Source organism: Saccopteryx leptura, chromosome 1, assembly GCF_036850995.1.
Source record: "Saccopteryx leptura isolate mSacLep1 chromosome 1, mSacLep1_pri_phased_curated, whole genome shotgun sequence".
Taxonomy (NCBI): domain Eukaryota; kingdom Metazoa; phylum Chordata; class Mammalia; order Chiroptera; family Emballonuridae; genus Saccopteryx; species Saccopteryx leptura.
The window spans coordinates 257,197,121-257,210,379 of record NC_089503.1 but is presented as its reverse complement, the minus strand read 5'-3'; the positions used below and the strand labels follow the sequence as shown (position 1 = coordinate 257,210,379).

The 13,259-nt window shown below is 42.0% G+C and overlaps 2 pseudogenes; one reads left to right on the top strand and one right to left on the bottom strand.

The window, feature by feature from the left end:
• Positions 1-356: 356 nt before the first annotated feature.
• On the top strand, positions 357-2,011 carry LOC136388305 (tubulin alpha-1A chain-like; annotated as a pseudogene).
• An 884-nt stretch (positions 2,012-2,895) lies between these two features.
• On the bottom strand, positions 2,896-7,813 carry LOC136388304 (olfactory receptor 7A10-like; annotated as a pseudogene).
• Positions 7,814-13,259: the final 5,446 nt, after the last annotated feature.

Below are 13,259 nucleotides of genomic sequence, written 5' to 3'. Positions count from 1 at the left end.
TCACCCCTTGGCCCCAGGTGTCAGTCTATCTAGACTTTTTTCACAGACCTCAGAAGGGTGTGGCTCCAGGAGTCTGGTGGGTGTGGCCTCTGAGACCCAGAGGTGTGGTCTGCCCCCTCCTAGGACAGTTTCAGCTGAGTATCTTGTGAGGTGGAAGCACCAGTCATAGACTCGGGAGAGTGTGGTGAGGAGCTCCCGTCTCAACACGAGAAAACTGAGTCAGTGATACACCCCCTGCTTCCTAGCCTCTCAGAATGACCCATCACCATCCCTGGGGTAGGAGAGACTCTCGAGGGCAGAGCAGCTGCTTTTCCCCAAGCTGATGCCGCACAAAAGAGATGCTCTGCCCAAGAAAGATGGTGACTGCAGTACTGGAGAATGATTCTGCACAGAGGTTCCGGTGGCCATTCCCACAGTGTCTCTCCCTGGGCCTCCAGCTTTACACTCTCCTCCTGCAACTCCAGTCCTCTCAGCTCTCCCCTGCCAGAGCCCTGGGTAAGTGGCTGAGAATGAGGTTTTCTTTGCCAGCCCTCTAAAACAGAGTCTGCATCCAAGAAGTGTGTCTCTTTCTCATGAACAGAAACCCGGCTCTTTTCAAAGCTAAATGCTGTCTGGGTGCCTCTTCTAGGCTCTGGGGCTCTAGGCTGGGGCTCTAAGCCTGGGGCTGAGGACCCACACCTCTCAGGGAAACCCACCCCACTGTGAGAGTCCTTCCAGGCCGCTGCTCGCTCTTTGGAGCAGGGCAGCCCTTTCCATGTCTTCACCCTTCCTACCAGTCTTAATGTGGTTTTCTTGGTGATCCTTAGTTATAGATTCCTCTTAGTTTAGTCCAAAGTTGGTTTTTCAAGATGATTGTTCTTAAAGTAAGTTGTAATCCAGTTTGGTCCTGGGAGGTTGCAGTTGGACGTCTGCCTACTCCATTGCCATCTTTCTTCTCAGTTTATTGTTTCTAATAGGTTTTTGGTGGATTTTTGGAGTATTCTATATACAGGATCATGTCATCTTCAAAAAGTGATGTCTTTACTTCTTATTTGCAATGACTGGGGGGCTCCAGCAGAGCCGGCGATCCCTTTCTCAAGCCAGTGACCTTGGACTCAAGCCAGTGACCTTGTGACCATGGTATCATGTCTATAATCTCATGCTTAAACTGAAGATCCCCACGCTAAAGCCTGTGTTCTCAGGGTTTCGAATATGGGTGCCCTGAATCCCAGGCCAATGCTCTATCCACTGTGCCACTGCCTGATCAGGCTATGTCAATTTAAAAATAGTTGTCATAGAAATCTTGATATTGAGTGTCTAACTTATACTAGCCAGAATAGGTTCATAGGTCAAATTGTGTCCTCCATCACTGCTTCCCTCATGTTTGATGGAGCCCTGAATGTTGATCTGACTAAATTCCAGACCAACCTAGTGCCCTATCCCCGCACCCACTTCCCTCTAGCCACATATGCCCTGTCATCTCTGCTGAGAAAGCCTACCATGAACAGCTTTCTGTAGTAGAGATCACCAATACGTGCTTTGAGCCAGCCACCCAGATGTGACCCTCACCATGGTAAATGCATGGCTCACTGCCTGCTGTACCAAGGTTATGTGGTTCCCAAAGATCTCAATACAGCCATTGCCACTATCAAGACCAAGCATACTATCCAGTTTGTAGACTGGTACCCCACTGGCTTCAAAGTTGGCATTAATTATCAGCCTCCCACTGTGGTACCTGGTAGAGACCTGGCCAAAGTACAGTGAGCTGAGTGCCTGAGCAACACCACAGCTATTGCTAAGGCCTGGGCTCTCCTGAACCACAGGTTTGACCCTGATGTATGCCAAGTGTGCCTTTGTCCACTGGTACATGGGTGAGGGCATGGAGGAAGGAGAATTTTCTGAGGCGCGTGAGAATATGGCTGCCCTTAGGAAAGATTATGAGGAGGTTGGAGTGAATTCTGTTGAAGGAGAAGGTGAAGAAGAAAGAGAGAAATACCAAAGTCAAAATGTCACAGCAATGCTGCTTTTATAGGGAAGCTTATTCTGTGTGAAACATTGAAAAGTTGTGGTCTGATCAGTTAATTTGTATGTAGCAGTGTATACTCTCATAAACAATTCCTAGCCTATGCTTTAAAACAATGCTTTGTTACAGACCCAAACTGTCCATTTCTCTGATATGTTTGAATAAAGGATTCCCTATCTTAAATGAAAAAAAAAGAAGAGTAGTTGAGTTACTGATGTACAGAGAATGAGGGAAACAAGAGTGAAAATTGAGGTTTCAGATTTTCCTGGAATGAAATTATGTAAATGTCTGAGTAACCAAGTGAAATTTTTTTTCCACATGAGTAATACAAGTTATGAGTATTCTATCTATAGAACAGGAACAACTTACAAAGATGGCCATCATTTGAAAAGAAATTTTTCATTTTTTTAAATCTTTTTTTCTTTATTCATTTTTAGAGAGGAGAGAGAAAGGGAGAGAGAGAGAGACAGAGAGAGAGAAGGGGGGAGGAGCTGGAAGCATCAACTCCCATATGTGCCTTGACCAGGCAAGCCCAGGGTTTCTAACCGGCGACCTCAGCATTTCCAGGTCGACGCTTTATCCACTGCACCACCACAGGTCAGGCATGAAATTATTCTTAAGAAATCTATGTTGCTCATGAAATTAACTGAAATTTACAAATATTTATGATCAAAATTGGAAAAAAAAACTATGCGAGGTTAGAAAAAAGGAGAAAAGAAAAACTGTCCAAATAGTAGACAGAGCTAAAAGCTCAACAAAATGTTTACTTAAATTGAATAGAGAAGTTGAAACAAGCAAAGGAAATTCCAGGACTGAAATAACAGGAACAAGTTCTACAACCACATGTTGACTTAAGGATCTCAACTTCTGGTTTTCTGTCTTGAAGCCATAAATCAAGTGTACTTTGTCAGACTCAGCAAAACTGGCCTTTTTATAGCTGCCATCCCACAGAATCTTTTCAGATTCCCCTTTATGTCTTTGTCTTGAGACTGGAGATAAAGGGGTTCAGCATGGGTGTGACCACGGCGTACATCACTGAGGCTGTTGCACCTGAGTGTGAGCTGTGGGTAGCAGCAGAGCTGAGGTACACTCCTAAGCTCGTACCATAAAATAAGGAGACAGCTGAGAGGTGAGACACACAGGTAGAAAATGCTTTATACTTCCCCTGAGCTGATGGGATTGCACGTATGGAGGACACAATCTTAAAGTAGGAGTAGATGATATTGGTGTAGGATCCACCACCCAATAGCACAGTTATAAAATAATCACAATGTTATTAAAAAAGGGTGTCAAAACAGGCAAGGTGGATCACCTGAGTTCACAGAAAAAGTGAGGAATTTCCAAGTCTGCCCGGAAGGACAGCTGCAACACCATTAAGCTTTATAACAATGAATACAAGACACCTATGATAAAGGACATCAAAACCAGCAATCCACAGAACACAGGATTCATGATGACTGTGTAATGCAGGGGGTGACAGATGGCCACAAAGCAGTCATAGGCCACCATGGTCAAGAGGAGGTCATCCAACACTGCAAAGGATATGAGAAAATACATCTGTGTGATGCAGCCTTCATAGGCTATGACTCTGCTCTGAGTGTGGATGTTCAGCAGCATCTTAAGGACGGTGGTGGAGGTGGAGCAGATGTCCACCAGGGACAGGTTGCAGAGGAAGAAGTACATGGGCGTGTGGAGGTGGGAGTCTGAGCTGACGGCCAGGATGATGAGCAGGTTTCCCAACACAGTGATCAGGTACATGGACAGGAAAAGCCCGAATACGAGGGGCTGCAGTTCTGGTGCCTCTAACAGTCCCAGGAGAAGAAAGTCTGAAACTCCTATAAGATTCCCTAGTTCCATGAGGTATAGGTAACTTTCAAGAAAGAGGAAAAGAATATGAGTAATTTTCATACAAATCGGTAGTACTCACAAAGCTCTAATGTTACAATTTATATTTTGTGGTCAAGAAATTAATTTCATAATTTTAGTATAAACCTATTCCCCTCTAGGTAGTTCTTGTGTTATTTCAGAAGAGGAATTTTTGTCCCAATGTTGTTTTCCTAAGATATCAGGTATACCACAATTTTAATGAGAAAATTTTCATATATTTCAGGAATATAAATTGAGTGCTGATGGTATTTCACACTGTCTGGGCTGTGAGTAGAAGGTGCTGAAGAACAAAAGTTTCTACAAGTTAATGTTGTGGAAAGAATATAGAAGAAAATAACAGAAATATATAAATATAACATCACAGATGTGACAGATCATATGAAGAAAATAAAAGCAGGTCTAAAGGAAAGTGATAAGGGCGTTCGGTTTTTTTATGGGTATCTAGGCAAGACCTGCAAACAAGATGACTTTGAGCACAGAACTCAAGGAAGAGAGAAAGGGAGATCATGGTTATGTGCGCAAGTGCATACCCAGCAGAGGAAATGTTCAGTACAAGGGCCCTAGGGGGGAGCTGATGGGGGTTAGTGATCAGCTCAAAGTTAATATCAGTGTATGCGATTGGCTTTGATTATAATTTTTTCAGGTTGCTTGTAGTCAGTGGGTCTCACCTAGAAATGATTTTTCCTCCTAGAATGTCTGGCACTGTCTGCAGGGATAGCACTAAACACCTACAATTCACAAAAAAAGAACCCCCCTAAGATGTTATTCTTCTTCAAATGCCAGTGGTAAAAGATGAGAAAACCGAGTTTAGACCAGTGCTTCTCCAATTTCAATGGCAAAGGAAGTTCCCAGGATGTTAGGGTTAAATTAGCCCCTGTAACACTCATATTCTCCTCACCCAAACACTTTGTAAAGATAGAGTTAATTTGCTTGCTATTCTCTCTCCTAACAGCTGCCTAGCTTTTGCGTTTTCACTTTGAAATGTAGCAAAGCTCACATTGGGGAGGAACCTGACCATTAGGGGAGCTCTAAATCACAATAGCTGTTTGTGAAATTGGGCTCACAGGCCCCAAAGAGACTGACACCTTGCCTGTCTTCAGAATTCACCAAGGACACCAAGTCTGCTACATCAAAGAACTTGTGTCTTGTGGCAGAATTTCCCTCATTAAGTCAGTAACCAAGGCCACAAAAACCCCGATATGCTAATCTAAGCTTGCCCAGGTGCCCATGCCAGCAAATTCTCTATATCTAATGTCCCCCTTCCGCAGTGTAGGGATGACACTTGTTGGTCTCAGCCCTCTTGAATGCTTGCACTCGGACGTTTTTAAAATAAATTTTCCTTTTGGAATAAACCAGCTTTGTGTTTTCAGCTCGACTCTCCTTGGGTGCGCACCCACAGACCCAGGAAGGGGCTTAGCCTGTCAGTTATCTCATACTGGATAAGGCAGTCCACTGGGATTCTCTCCAGGTCAGACCTAGTGGTGGTGGGGGGGGGGGGGGGGGTTATACCAACCTGCCAGTTATGAAGAGAAACTGAAAGGAGGCTTTCCCCTTCCCCAGTGAATGGCTCCCCACGGCTTTAACCTAACACAGAATACTAGTTCAAATGCAGAATCTGACTCAGCTTGTCCTTCAGGACTCAGACTCTGCATTTCTGACATGCTCCCAGGTGTTGATGCTACAGGTCCTGATCTGTGGACCACTCTCTGTAGAAAGGCTGTGGTTTTGAGTTAGAATTAGTTGCAGGCAGTTTTAGGTTTTATGCAAAATATTGTTTTTACATAGAATTTGAAGGACTAGTGTATTCACTTATTCTAGAAGTTGTGATAAATTCTGTTTGCTTCTTTTATATGAACATCCTTGAGTGACACAAAATAATTGGCTTCTGAAAAAGTCTATAGCAGGCGGGCAGAACAAGAGCCTCCAAAAGATGCCTACACCCTTAACCCCCAGTACCTTGTAATATGATATTTTATAGCAGGGAAGGACTAGGGTAGCAGACGGAAAAGGGTGCTCATCAGCTGACTTTAGTTAGAAGATGAGCTGGGATCATCCAGTGGGACTAAGGTAACCATAGTGCTCCCTCAGATGCATCAGAAGAGAGGGACAAGAAGAAATTGCTACAATGCTGGCTTTGAGAAAAGAGGAAGGTCCCTGAGCCAAGGAATGCAGGCCAGCAATACAAACTGGAACTAGAAAGAAATCAGATTCTCCCCTGAACCTCTAGAAAGAACCCAGCCGTTTTCTGATTTGCTTATTGCACTCAGTATAATGTTCTCAAGGTCCATCCCTGTTGTCGTAAATGCTACTATGTCATCACTTCTTATAGCTGAGTAGTATTCCACTGTACTGTATTTCTCCATGTATAAGACACACCCTTTTTGAAAAATTTGGGGTCTAAAAACAGGGTGTGTCTTATACAGTGGTTATAGGTGTTGTTTTTTTTTTACTTGCATTTCCCACTTTTTTGTGCTTGTTTTTGCACTCATTGTTGTAGATTTTTTTACTTGCATTTTCCGCTTTTTCACGCTTGGTGTCTTTGTGCTCATTGTTTCTCACTTTTTACCAGTATATTATGGTAGGTTATGTTTTGCCATGTTCTGCTCAGAAATGGCTCAGAGAAGATTTTTGTACAATGCTGAATTCAAGTTAAAAGTGATCCATTTTGCAAAAGTGAATTGAAATCATGCTTCTGAATGTAAGTTTGGTCCTCCTCCAACTGAGAAATCAATCTGAGCCTGGCTACGGGAAGAAGAAAACCTACTGAAAACGCCATGGTAGAAGAAGGCCATGAGAGGCAAGTCAGCAAAATGGCCTGATTCAGAGAGAGAATTGAAGACATATGGATTGAAGAGCAAAGGGCAATTGGAATTCCTGTGTCCACAAATATGGTTCAGCATGAGGCAAGAAGAATTGCTGATGAAAAAGAAGTTAATGATTTCAAAGGAGGACACAATTGGTGCTTCAGGTTCATAAAAAAGAATGGACTAAGCATGCATACATGCACCAGACTTGCCCAAAACATGCTTGAAAGCTATTAGCAGAAGGTCCTTGAACTTCATCATTTTGTCATTCAATGTCAGAAGACACATCAGTTTGAGTTGGGACAGATTGCAAATATGGACGAAGTCCCCTTTCAATATGATATCCCAAGTAACAGAACTATTGATAAGAAGGGGGTGAAAACTGTAACTGTGAAGACAAGTGGACATGAAAAGAGCCATTATACAGTTGTTCTAGTTTGTTGTGCCAACAGAACCAAGCTGGCTTCTGTGCTGATTTTCAAATGCAAAACAATGCCAAAAGAAGACATTCCTTGAGGAGTGATTGTCCACATTCATTACAAGAGTTGGATGGGTCAGGATGGGATGAAGATCTGGTTTGAGAAAGTTTGGAGAAGAAGACCAGGTGGGCTCTTACGCAAACCTGCCCTATTGGTGCTTGATCAGTTCAGGGCACACATAACAAAAAACACAAAGATTGCTGCAGAGCAAAAAACAAAACTTGCCATCATACCTGGAGGTTTGATATCCCAGCTCCAACCACTTGATGTCAGCATTAACAAACCCATCAAAGCTGCCATGAGAGATGAATGGAATCAATGAATGAAGTCTTCTGGGGATAATGTGACACCATCAGGAAGAGTAAAGAAACCAACTATAGGATGTGAGGGCAATCTGGCTGCGACATCTGTCACCCCATTGATCGCCAGGGTTGAATCGGCTGATCTGGCTGGCTAGGCGGGTGTCCCCTTCCTCCCTCACCGCTCCATGTGCGTCCCTCCCGAAGCTGCGTGCTCGGTCGAAGAGGACGACCTTCCCCGCTAGAGGAGAGGACCGTTCTTCGGTCAAGGGTATACGAGTAGCTGCGCTCCCCTGCTAGAACCTCCAAACAAGTCTCAAGAAACCAACTATAGGAGAAGTTTGTACCTGGGTGAAAAGATCCTGGGATAATATCAAGATTGAGATCATTGTCAAGTCATTTAAGAAGTGTGGCATTTCAAATGCCATAGATGGAACTGAGGACGAGCCAATATATGAAGATAGTGATTCGTCATCAGACACAGATGAGGACAAGCTAATGGATGGGAGTTTTGACAGAGATGAGAAGTTGTATGAATTTTATGATGAATAAAACTTGAGTTCAATAACTTTATGTAATACTTTTTTTTTTTCAAATTTAGGGCCCCAAAATTCAGGTGTGTCTTATACATGGGAGCATCTTATACATGGGGAAATATGGTATATAAATGTGTGTGTGTGTGTGTGTGTGTGTGTGTGTGTGTGTATCACATCTTTTTTGGGGGGGGATTTTTCTTAGGTGAGAAGCAGGGAGGCAGAGAGACAGATTCCCACATGCACCCGACCGGGATCCACACAGCATGCCCACTAGGGGGCAATGCTCTGCCCATCATGGGCATTGCTCTGCTGCAACCAGAACCATTCTAGTGCCTGAGGCAAAGGCCATGGAGCCATCCTCAGGGCCTGGGCCAACTTTGCTTCAATGGAGCCTTGACCGTGGAAAGGGAAGAAAGAGACAGAGAGAAAGGAGAGGGAGAAGAGTGGAGAAGCTGATGGGTGCTTCTCCTCTGTGCCCTAGCTGGGAATCAAACCCAGGATTTCCACACATCGGACCGATGCTCTACCGCTGAGGCACTGGTCCAGGCCATATAACACCTTTTTTATCCAATCCTCTGTGCAGTGCTTACCAGGGGAAGGAAGATATGGGAGTAGGAGTGGAACAAAGGGCGTAAAGGACAAATATAAGGTGATGGGAAATTATCTGACTCTGGGTGATGGGTATACAACATAACTGACTATTCGAATGATATAGTGATGTTCTCCTGAAATCTATGTATACTTGTTGATCAATGTTACCTTGTTAAATTTATTTTCTAAATAAAAAAATGGACCCCAGTCCTGCAGATGTCTTGATAGTAGCCCAATGAGACCCATTTCAGGCTTCTGACATCTAGAATGTAAGAGCACATACCTTTCACTTTAAACAACTACTGTAGGATAATTTTCCAACAGCAGGGCAAATCTAATAGTCATTTATTCAGTAGAATTTGTTTGAGGGAACTGAGTTTAAGTCTCTCCATTCATTAGCTTCCTTGAGTAAGTGCATTTTACTTTGAAAATGTACATGAGGTAGAAAAGAAATTTTAAACAATGTGGAGACATTCCATCTCATCAACCAGTACAGTGAAGTCCTGTTTGCCTAATAGAAATGCTGTGGCCTGAGATGCCTTTGCAGCATTAAGATTTAAGGTACAATGTGTGAGCTTAATTTTGCCATCACTAAATAATAAAAACTTTGTTTTCAGCACACTATACTTTTTCACTAGAAGTTGGTCAGTCTTCAACTTATATTCCCCAAGTGCATGGCAGAATTTCTCATTCAAAGTATAGAAAAATGACTACTGCAGGTAAAGCTGAGTATGGGATAGGAACTTCTACTCACTGTTCCAATGGAGAAAGTCAAAGGGTACAAAACCCCAAATATATGCTACCTGGTCGGTAATGAAGTAAAACTAGTATGCCTTTTTACACTTACTAAACTTTTTTTCATGGGAATACCCAGCATGAGAGAAGAGACTGCAACGTATGTCTTACTAACTGCTGTTGCAAGGTTTTATCTACACTCATTTGTCTGGATCTTTTCAATGAATATAAACGTGCTCAATGCATTTCATCTTAGAAATTTAACACAAACACTCTGACTTCACAGCACCATCTTCCACATCTAACACTCTCTTTCCTTCTCCCCAAATAGCAGAAGTCCTCAGATGTGCTGTCATTTTACTGCAATCATTTTACACATCTTACTAATTCTACAGTGTCCTCAGGGGGACTCTTATTTCCATTTCTTAATTGCTAACTAAGGGTTGTGTATTAGAGATTCAAACAGATATAACCTTATTAACATATTAAGTAAATTATTCATAAATTAATTACTTAACTTAGAATACAAACAGAGATATCTGGTCTCCGGGCTAGGCTGACCAGAGACACAGTGACACAAGTAAAAGTTCTCAGGTTCCATCCTCTCTGACCCTTTCCTGATATACCTACTGGGCTTCCAGACTCACCTGGATGGGGTCTCTGAGAGGAAGGTGTCTGTGTGGAAGTCTGAATTGCTCCTGGATGGTTAATAGTGGAAACCGAAGCTCTGTCCCCACACAAGACAGCAGGAATGAGTGAAGTATCAGTTCCTGAGCCACCTTAAGAATCATCAGCACCAACTATGTCCTGTCCACCAATGTTGTACAAGCTGAGGGACTGCACAGGGGAGATATTTACAGCTCTCTCTATATCACTAATCAGGCACATTTCCCTTGTATTATGCCAACTTCTAAGCATGTGATTTCCCCTGGGCATCTGGAAGAAATAATAGAAAAATTTTCCTAATGATTCTCTGATCCCAAAAGACCATATTAAAAGTCAGGTGAATTTAGTTTTTATGACTACTTGTCTTGGACCTCATTTGCTTCCCAGAAGTCTAAATTCCTAAAGACTTATTCCTCCACTGAGTTAACATTTTCTCCAATGTCAGATATATAGATCCCATCAGGAGTAGGTCCCTTTGATCCTTAAAGCCCTGATATAAGATGGGGACACAGTTCTGATGTTTCTAGAGAATTGCTATTTCCTCTCCAACAAGACGAGAACTGTGTTCCTTTGATATGGAATCTTGAGCACCATATTCTTTGGCTTACTGACACATCTGTCAAAATGATTAGGAATTCTGTACTTATTTCGCAAGTTAAGAGCTGTCATTTATTTCCTTATTATAAATATTTGTTAATTATAAGAGATACATTTTGATACCTTATGGACTTAATCTGATTTAATTTTTTGAAAAGTTCATTCTATAAGCTATTACTATGTTGAACTTCATTCCCCTCTGCAGAAATGGGGCTTGAAGGAGCTTAGTGATCTGCTCAGAGTTATAAACAAAGTGAAGGTGGGTCTTGATTGATATCTGTTGGTTTGATTCCAATTTACAAATTCTGCTCTAGTGGCTCTCTACCTGAGATCATTTTGCTCCTGAAGATATTTGACAATGTCTACAGAGAGGCTGCTGAACACCTACAACACCCAACACAAATAACTATGCCAACAGGAAAAGGTGAGAAATCCTAGTCTAGACCAGCACTTCTCAACTTCTTTGTGCATATGAGTCACCCGGGATGCTAGTTCAAGTGCAGATACTGAATTCAGCAGGTCCTGTTTAGTCCAGAGAGTCTGCATTTTTTTAAGCACAAGGGAGATGCAGGTTCTGGTCTGAAGACCACTCTTTTAATAGCAGAGTTGTGGTCCTGTGACATCATAAAGTGCACTTACACAAACCTAGATGCTACAGCCAAGAAGTACACAGCTGGGCTATATGTTGTAGCTTATTGTTCTGTAGGGGAAGACAAACGATTTCTCTCCACCCTTCCAGGTTCTTGGCTGACAAATTAATAGTAGAAAAATAAAAAATGTTTAATAACATGTATACCTCCTGTAAACATGGAAGAGATCCAGAAAAACTGAGTAACTCCCTAAAATGGCCTGAGCTACCAGCTTAACTCACATCTTTAGCTGGAGACAGTAGTGATGATGGGTACAGTCAGTTATAGGAAGTTACCAAAACAAGCACAGTAAACAGGGTAAGTTGTTTTGCAGTTTTAAATTAAAAGAAATCAATTGATTGATTTTACAGAGAGAAGGGGAGGTTGTGATGAGAAGTATCAACTCATAGTTATGTACTTTAGTTGCTCATTGATTGCTTGTCATATATATATGCCTTGACCAGGCAAGCTCAGGGTTTTGAACAAGCAACCTCAGTGTTCCAAGCCAACACTCTAGCTACTGCACCATCACAGGCAAGGCTGTTTTTGCAGTGTTTGTTTGTTTGTTTGTTTTAGGAGAGAGGAGAGGAGATAGTGAGACAGACTCCCAAATGCGCCTCAACCGGGATCCACCGGGCTACCCCATCTGGGCTTGATGCTCCAGTACCAAGCTATTTTTATCACCCGAGGCTGTCACACCTGGACCAACTGAGCTATCCTCAGCGCCTGGGCCACGCTTGAACCAGCTGAGCCAGTGGCTGCAAGGTAGGAAGAGAGGAAGAAGGGGAAGAAGGTGGGAAAGAGAAGCAGATGGTCACTTCTCCTATGTGCCCTGACTGGAAATTGAACCTGGGACATCCATAAACTGGGCTGATACTCTATCCCCTGAGCCACCGGCCAAGGCCTATTTTGCAGTTTTAAGTAATTGTCTTCTGCATTTGTAAGAGTTTCTAGAGATGAGGTAATTGCCCCTCATCCTGATACAGGCAAGGAGACACCCTTACAAGTGTAGATTTTCCTTACAAATGTATATATCTTTACAGATGGTAACATGTACTTGGTTTTCAGACCTTCTTCCATGTTTGCTGTTCTTAAAATTAACCAACCTAAAATAATCAATATGCCAGACATATTTTTGAAAAATTCTGCTCTGCTATAGTTCCTTGGCTGTAACCTGTACATCATGTTACCTTACTGAATATTGTAGGTAACTGTAACAGTGGTAATGAGTGCACTACAATGTTAACATGGTTATGATATCATTAGGCAATAGGAGTTTTCTTTTTTTTTTACAGTGTATTTTATTCTTTTATTTCTTATTTTAATTTTTAAATTTTATTTAGAAAATTAACTTTAACAGGGTGACATTGATCAATAAGAGTACATAGGTTTCAGGTAAATATTTCTATAGCATTTGAACTGTTGATTATGTTGTACACCCATCACCCAAAGGCAAATCATTTTCCATCATCTTATATATGTTTCTCTTTACACACTTTCCCCCACTTCCTCCCCAATCACCCTCCTCCACATCCCCCTCCCCCTGGTAACCATTTCACCTTTATTTATGTTCATGGGTCTCAGTTTTATATCCCACCTATGTGTGATATTATACAGTTCTTAGCTTTTTCTAATTTACTTATTTCACTAAGTAGAATGTTTTTAAGGTCCATCCATGTTGTCATAAATGTCACTATGTCATCATTTCTTATGGCTGAGTAGTATTCCATTGTATGTATGTACCCCTTCTTCTTTATCAAATCCTCTATCAAGGGACACTTTGGTTGTTTTCATGTCTTGGCCACTGTGAACAATGCTGAAATAAACATGGGGGTGCATGTGTCTTTATGTACCATTGTTTTTAAGTTTTAGGTGTAGATACCCAGTAGAGGAATTGCTGGTTCATATGGTAGTTCTATTGTTAATTTTATGAGAAGCCACCATACTTTCTTCCATAGTGGTTGTACTAATTTGCATTCCCACCAGCACTGAATGAGAGTTCCTTTTTATCCACAGCCTCTCAAATACTTGTTA